The sequence below is a fragment of the Ranitomeya variabilis genome, chromosome 3 (assembly GCF_051348905.1).
Source record: "Ranitomeya variabilis isolate aRanVar5 chromosome 3, aRanVar5.hap1, whole genome shotgun sequence".
NCBI classification, from domain to species: Eukaryota; Metazoa; Chordata; class Amphibia; order Anura; family Dendrobatidae; genus Ranitomeya; species Ranitomeya variabilis.
The window spans coordinates 88,435,017-88,442,978 of NC_135234.1; the positions used below are offsets into that span (position 1 = coordinate 88,435,017).

A 7,962-nucleotide genomic window follows, 5' to 3' on the forward strand; every position below is an offset into this window, starting at 1 on the left:
AATACATGCAAATGTGACATTATCATCAATCATCAATGTATATAACCATGGACTGGGTAGATTGTTAAATGAATAAGATGCTTTGTTTGTCTGTACACAGTGATTCCACTATATTGTGCGAAATACTGCTCATATAAGAGGGTTGTTGTGACCCACTCTTGCCCAGGGGCCCACAGGAGGATTCTCTCGTTCTCCTGTGGGTCAGTCCAAGCCCGGTTATGGCAACTGACTGTAAGCTTAACTCACAATACATTTTTCTTATCAATTTTCATAAAACCGATATGTGACACTGATAATAAACAGGAACCATACAAACAATAGATTCACAGTACCAAAAATATGGAAAGGGAAAAGTAACAAACCATAAAAAACCCCAATATGTAATCCATGGTTATTTAGCAGATATTCAAGGAAGGCCCCTAATTATATATTGATAGGTTTAAAAGTATCGTTTTCCAGTGAAGCTAGAAAGGGATAAGAAATGTTATCAAGATTTGTTATGACCTATGCAACCGTTATTTGTTGAGATGCCTAAGGAGGCCGGGGAACAAAAAATTCTGGCTACAGGCCAAACAATTTCAGACGGGTTCAATGAGGAATTTAAAAAAAAGGAATATAGGGGAACAAACAGAGTGTAAAGGAAAACTAACCAAGGCATCAATGCGGGTGAGTGTAGGAAGAAAATTAATCATTTTAAAATTTTAAGAAGTAGCAAATATCAGGATGTAGAGAGCATGTCCAGAGGGGTTAAAGTAATTAAAATGATCTATCTTTAAGTTAAATCAGCTGAGGAATTATAAGACTTGGCAACAGTAAATATCAAAAATCATCAGAAGACTTTTATCTCACTCTGTTATTCATCTGTCGCAAAAGTAAGCCTTGAATCTTTCTAAGCATTTACAACCCAATGGATTGTATTGATGCCAATTAGTTGGTGCATTTTTCATTGTCTACTGGAAATCTACAACCAGTAATGTCTGTGACCAAAAATACAGTGTCGGTCCACATTTATTATTAATTTCCAAAATATCAAAGGAAGGCCTCTACTTATTTGAGTCCAAAATAGGTGATGAATTAGCGGCACCAAATCCTTAATGGTGTGCAGCTGGTTTGCACCTCTGAAGCCTGTATGCATACATCGGTCAGCTGGCGGAGTACAGATGCCCACCAAAAACAAATGTATATGCAATGTCCAGAAGAGAAAAAGGTGGAACTCACCCTCTGTGACCCGTTGAAGTGCAATTAGCGTGAAATGGCTGTTGTCCTAAGAAGTTCTTCCACTATTCTCCCTCTGTAACCATTTTACAAGATTGAATAAAGGATTCTTTTAACCTGGAGGGTGAGTGCTACCTTTTTCTGGACATTGCTTTTACTTATTTGAGTGATTTAATAGGTATCAAAAGATCTGATGCAAAAGATGTAAAAATAATTGCGATCAAGGTGCATTTCTGGTGGTTTGTACCAAAAACTATCATTTCTATGGTCAGCATCTTATGACTACTATATAACAACAAGTTAGAGAAGAGATCGCCAACCTAAGGCTTCCAGCTGTGAAGAAGCTACAGCAATTTGCATCACAACAACCAGAACTTGTTGGAAGACTGTTTTACTGTTTAGTACATACAGAGATAATGATTAGCACTACCATCACTAAACTGTAGATTACCAGTGCCGTCAACCAGATGGAAACCAATGCTGTCAGTTCTGGGAATCTCAGTTTTTTTTTCTGTCTCTTAATCTATCACTAGACCATGTATAGTGGCTTGGCTACAGAAAATTTGCAATGATGATCTTGACTCTAAATCAGGATTTCATTAAAGCACGCTTTATCAGCTAATATAAAAAAAATTGAATTGTTATATCTCTGAAATATCACTACAATTTTAATTGATGCATTATTATTTAAAATATTATATTTATTTAAAATAGACCCATGTTTCAGTTGTGATGACCGGAGAGACCATCACCTACAACTAGAGAACATACAATGGCTATTATTTGGTAATGCCGGTGTTTCTGCTTCCATCGATTTACTTGCTGGCATAATAAATCAGAGCCATACACGGGTTACAGTGAGATATGACTCCTTACACTGACTCTTAGTTCATAAGTTCAGTTCCAATGTTGCTGGAGGCTCTGATTCTACATTCCAAGATCTGCTTCTCTTGACCTTGGACCTTGTTACCTTTAATTCCAAGTACCAAAACTTTGCCTATTTGTTTCATGTAGCAAAAAGTTGTATTGTAAGCTATAAATGTCTACTTACATATTCATGCTTCAAAACATTGTAAAATTGCGAATGTCATTCATTAAAACAAATCAGTTTAATGTTTATACTGTGATTCTACAATTGATAGATTTCGAAAAACCAAAGAAATGAACTGGAGTATAATTTGGTATATGTGCAATGTGTAGGAGCACATTCACACTGTGGCCATTACAAAGACAAAACTCAACTTGGAATTGCTAAATTTAGTAATATTAGTAGTGAAAAAATGTACAAAAGTTACATTGCTAAAATTAATTAAAAAAAATGTAAAAGAAAAGAAAAAATAAAATAAATTATGAATTATTATAAATATATAAATATAAAAAATAAACTAAAAATATGTAAATAACTAATATATTAACACATCTACAAGGAAAAAAATCTGTTTAATTAAGTCTTACCTTATTTTGTCTTCCTATAGTCAGCGTACTGTGCACCTTGCAGTGTACATTGCAAAGTTGGAGATTGCTCTTGAGAATCTCAAGGAGAGAAGATGTGCAAATAATGTATTCCAGTAAGGAATGTCACTTAGTCTTTCCTCAGTAGTAATAGCTGGGCTATAGTAAAGGCCTTGTACTTGTACTCTTCTTTATTTTGGCTTGTACGCATGAGTTGCAGAAAGCGAGTGGAAGATGTACGTTGTCTCCTGTTACCTTCCTAGTGAAGCACAACAGCGTACTGCGGCTGTAGCCCAGGAATTAGATCAGGGAATATGACAGAACTGAAGAAGATTCAGGTAAAGGGAAAAAAAAGCGTGTTGAAATACATCTGAGATTACATCAGTTGAAATAAGGCAGGCAGATGGCTGAGTGAGCCAATTATTATATCAGCACTTGCTTGCCTCGGGCAAATCTGCATGTAATATGAAAAAGTGACTAAGGTACAGGTTCTTCAAGCTGTACTTCAAGAGACACTGTATATTTAATGCTGCGCAGCAGCCATCACGTTAAAAAAAAGCACAAAACTTTTCTATTATTTTCCCTAAAACTAAATTGTGTACAAATATGTGTGCCAATCAGAGTTTTACAAGTTCTAGAAAAATAAAGTCAACTTTTAATTTTTTTGCAATATTTAGGACCTTTGCATTTTTTGCTTAGTTCGAAGACCTTCGAGACCTGTGTTGACCTTCAGCTAAAGACACTGAAGGTCAACACAGCTGACCAACATTTACAGTATATTCGTACGTAATCAGACATAACACTAAGGGCGGGATGACACGAGCGTTAATTCTCTCATGCTAGACAATCGGCTTGATTATGCTAATGGAAATCCGATCTAACTCTGATCCAAGTTTGTCAGCTAAGTGTGATCCAGTTCTCTAGGATGAGAGAATCGGAGCACAGGTGAGGAGAAGATGGAGAACTTAATTTCTCCATCTTCTCCATTGTCTGAATTTGTGAATGTCGGACTGCACTCCACAAATATCCTATCCTAGTGCAGTCTGATGTTTTAAACGCACCCATAGACATGAATGGGTGTGTGTCATCAGATTTGCGGAGCCACTGGCATCAGGCTTCCAATTTTTTCCACAGATTCGGTCTGTGGAAAAAAAACACAGATTTGGTCTGTGGAAAAAAAACACAGATCTGCACTGCCCCATTATACAACATTGGTCCGAGTGCTATCTGATAAAACATTGGATAGCACTCGTCCGAGTTGGAGGCTTGTGTGAGTGAGCTCTGTGGCTAGGGTCACTAGAACATATAAAAAATCGGTCCACTTTTCATCTAGAAAAGTGGTACGATTTTTTTCTCACTTGTCATCTATGTGCTGTCCTTGTGCAATCTGTTTTTCTGTTAAGCAGCAATTAATCGTTTATAGGACCATTTACAGATTCCTATGTTACAGAATTACAATATGTATGAAATCTAGACCTCCTATGAGTAGGTGCATACTTGAGCTCAAATTTATAACATTTTCTGGCTTTCAAAAATCTGCTAACATTTGTTGGCCATAGTCCTTCCTGGTACTTCATCCAACTTTTTCAACTTTTGATGAGCATGTTGCAGAAATTTTGGTGCAATTTGTTACTTTCTTGGTCTCAACTCATGTCAAAAACTGGAGTACACTGCTTGGCAACTGTATAGTTGATGGCCCTAATTCAAGACTGGTGGTTTGCATGCCAGTCTTGATGAAGAGTGCACGGGACAAATATGCACAAAATTCATAAAGACTAGGAATGCACAACCTTTTCTGGACTGATGGCCATGCTGTAATATGGAATCACTTCCAAGGGCTTCAATAAAACTTAAAGGGGAATTATTATTTGAGACATTTCTGGCATAGCAAAAGTATATGACATAAATGCCTGATAGTAATCCAGAAAGTAGAATCTGTACCTATTGGTAAAATTGATGTTCCCTTTTCACCTAGTTAGCACTCCAGAGAGAGAAAGGCCATAGGCACCTTTGGATCTGTATTGCAAACTCAAACTGCCATGAACTACAATGGAGAGAGCCACATGCATTGATGGCCACCTGAAACTCATACATTTTCTGGTGGGCCAAACAAGGGTCAAAAGAACCCATTCTTTTAATAGATAATGGGGGACACAGAGATGTCTACATTCCACACCTCTTTTCTCAGATATGAAACTACATGTAAGCAGGCATTCACAGACAAACATGTCTGTGACCAGATGGTTGAGTGCCACATAGAATGGTATTGTGGGCCACATGCTGGTTATGCATTCCTGCATAATGAAACTCTTAATGAATTTTGACTCATCATTTACCTGTCATGCACCGCAGCAAGAAATGTTACTCCACTCAGATTGGTACATTTCTGTCGCAATTTACTCCACTTACAGTTGTGCTCAAAAGTTTACATACCACTGCAGAATTTTTGCTTTCTTGGCCTTTTTTCAGAGAATATGAATGATAACACCAAAACCTTTTCTACACTCTTGGTTAGTGGTTGGGTGAAGCCATTTATTGTCAAACTACTGTGGTCTCTCTTTTTAAATCTTAATGACAACCTAAAACATCCAAATGACCCAGATCAAAAAGTTCTCATACCTCATTTCTTAATACCATGTAATGACCCCTCTAACATCAATGACAGCTTGAAGTCTTTTGTGATGGTTGTGGATGAGGTTCTTTATTTTCTCAGATGGTAAAGCTGCCCACTCTTCTTGGCAAAAAGCCTCCAGTTCTTGTAAATTCCTGGGCTGTCTAGCATGAACTGCACTCTTGAGATCTCCCCAGAGTGGCTCAGTGATATTGAAGTCAGGAGACTGAGATGGCCACTCCAGAACCTTCACTTTGTTCTGCTGTAGCCAATGACAGTTCGACTTGGCCTTGTGTTTTGGTTTGTTGTCATGCTGGAACGTCCAAGTACGTCCCATGCGCAGCTTCAGAGCTGATGATTGCAAATTTGCCTCCAGTATTTCCTGATAATGTGCTACATTCATCTTTCCTTCAACTTTGACCGAGTTTCCTGTGCCTTTGTAGCTCACACATCTCCAAAACATCAGCGATCCACCTCCGTGCTTTACAGTAGGAATGGTGTTCGTTTCATCATAGGCCTTGTTGACCTCTCTCCAAATGTAACGTTTATGGTTGTTGCCAAAAAGTTCAATTTTGGTCTCATCACTCCAAATTACATTGTTCCAGAAGTTTTGAGGCTTGTCTCTGTGCTGTTTTGCGTATTGTAGGCGAGAAACTTTGAGGCATTTGCGCAGTAATGGCTTTCTTCTGGCGTCTCGACCATGCAGCCCATTTTTCTTCAAGTGCCTCCTTATTGTGCATCTTGAAATAGCCACACCGCTGGTTTTCAGAGAGTCTAGTATTTTGCTGATGTTATTTTGGGGGTTTTCTTTGCATCCCGAACAATTTTCCTGGCAGTTCTGAATGAAATTTTGGTTGGTCTACCTGACCGTGGTTTTGTTTTTACAGAGCCCCTGATTTTCCATTTGTTAATCACAGTTTGAATGCTGCTGACTGGCATTATCAATTCCTTGGATATCTTTTTGTATCCCTTTCCTGTTTTATACAGTTCAACTACCTTTTCCCATAGATCCGTTGACAATTCTTTTGCTTTCCCCATGACTCACAATCCAGAAATGTCAGTGGCTGGATGAAAGATGCAAGAGTCTGTCTGGATCCCAGAAACTCACTCAGCTTTTATGCACACACACTGATTACAAACAAACAGGTCACAGGTGAGGATGTTACCTTTAGTAGCCATTCAAACTCATTTGTGTCAACTTCTGTGCATGTTATCAGGCCAATATCACCAGGGAATGTGAACTTTTGATAGGGGTAATTTGGATGTTTTGGGTTGTCATTATGATTTAAAAAGAGAAAACTCAGTAGTTTGACAATAAATGGCTCCACGCAACCACTAACCATGAGTGGAGATAAAGTTTTGGTGTTATCATTCATATTCTCTGGAAAAAGGCCTAGAAAGCAAAAATTCTGCCGGGGTATGTAAACTTTTGAGCACAACTGTATGTAGTGCAATTTAGTATGAATTTCTCAGCCACATTCAGCCTAGGCCCTCTTGCGAAGATTTGCTCAACTTTTAAAAATGTTAGTAGAGCTGGTCAGTATTAGTGTAAACATTTTTCGACATTTCAAAAAGTTATATTACTCCTCTCAAATTTCTACATTTACAGTGGGTATGGAAAGTATTCAGACCCCTTTAAATTTTCCACTCTTTGTTTCATTGCAGTCATTTGGCAAATTCAAAAAAGTTGACTGAAAACCCCCCAGAAATGTAGAAATTTTTGCAAATTTATTAAAAAAGAAAAACTGAAATATCACATGGTCATAAGTATTCAGACCCTTTGCTCAGTATTGAGTAGAAGCACCCTTTTGAGCTAGTACAGCCATGGGTCTTCTTGGGAATGATGCAACAAGTTTTTCACACTTGGATTTGGGGATCCTCTGCCATTCTTCCGTGCAGATCCTCTCCAGTTCCGTCAGGTTGAATGGTGAGCGTTGGTGGACAGCCATTTTCAGGTTTCTCCAGAGATGCTCAATTGGGTTTAAGTCAAAGCTCTGGTTGGGCCAGTCAAGAATGGTCACAGAGTTGTTCTGAAGCCACTCCTTTGTTATTTTAGCTGTCTGCTTAGGGTCATTGTATTGTTGGATGGTGAACCTTCTGCCAAATCTGAGGTCCAGAGCACTCTGGAACAGATTTTCATCAAGGATATTTCTGTACTTGGCTGTATTTATGTTTCCTTCAATGGTAACCAGTCGTCCTATCCCTGCAGCTGAAAACACCCCCATAGCATGATGCTGCCACCACTATGTTTCACTGTTGGGATTGTATTGGGCAGGTGATGAGCAGTGCCTGGTTTTACCCACACATACCGCTTAGAATTATCACCAAAAAGGTCTATCTATCTTATGTGTTTTTTAGCAAACTCAATGCGGGCTTTCATATGTCTTGCACTGAGGAGTGGCTTCTGTTGGGCCACTCTGCCATAAAGGCCCTACTGGTGGAGGGCTACAGTAATAGTTGACTTTGTGGAACTTTTTCCCAGCTTCCTAATTCATCTGTGGTACTCAGCCACAATGATCTTGGGGTTCTTCCTTACCTCTCGCACCAAGGCTCTTCTCCCACGATTGCTCAGTTTGGCTGGACGGCCAGGTCTAGGAAGACTTCTGGTGGACTCAAACTTCTTCCATTTAAGGATTATGGAGGCCACTGTGCTCTTAGGAACCTTGAGTACTGCAGAAATTCTT

The 7,962-nt window shown here is 38.8% G+C and overlaps 1 protein-coding gene across 2 annotated transcripts in view; it reads right to left on the reverse strand.

Annotated features, from left to right (window-relative positions):
* FOXN1 (forkhead box N1) overlaps positions 1-3,048 on the reverse strand; it is a 75,783-nt gene extending 72,735 nt beyond the window's left edge. For both annotated transcript variants that reach the window (XM_077294369.1, XM_077294368.1), the window contains exon 1: positions 2,671-3,048. The gene's annotated coding sequence lies outside the window, so the exon portion shown is untranslated. The remainder of the gene's footprint in view (positions 1-2,670) is intronic.
* Between the last annotated feature and the right edge of the window lie 4,914 nt (positions 3,049-7,962).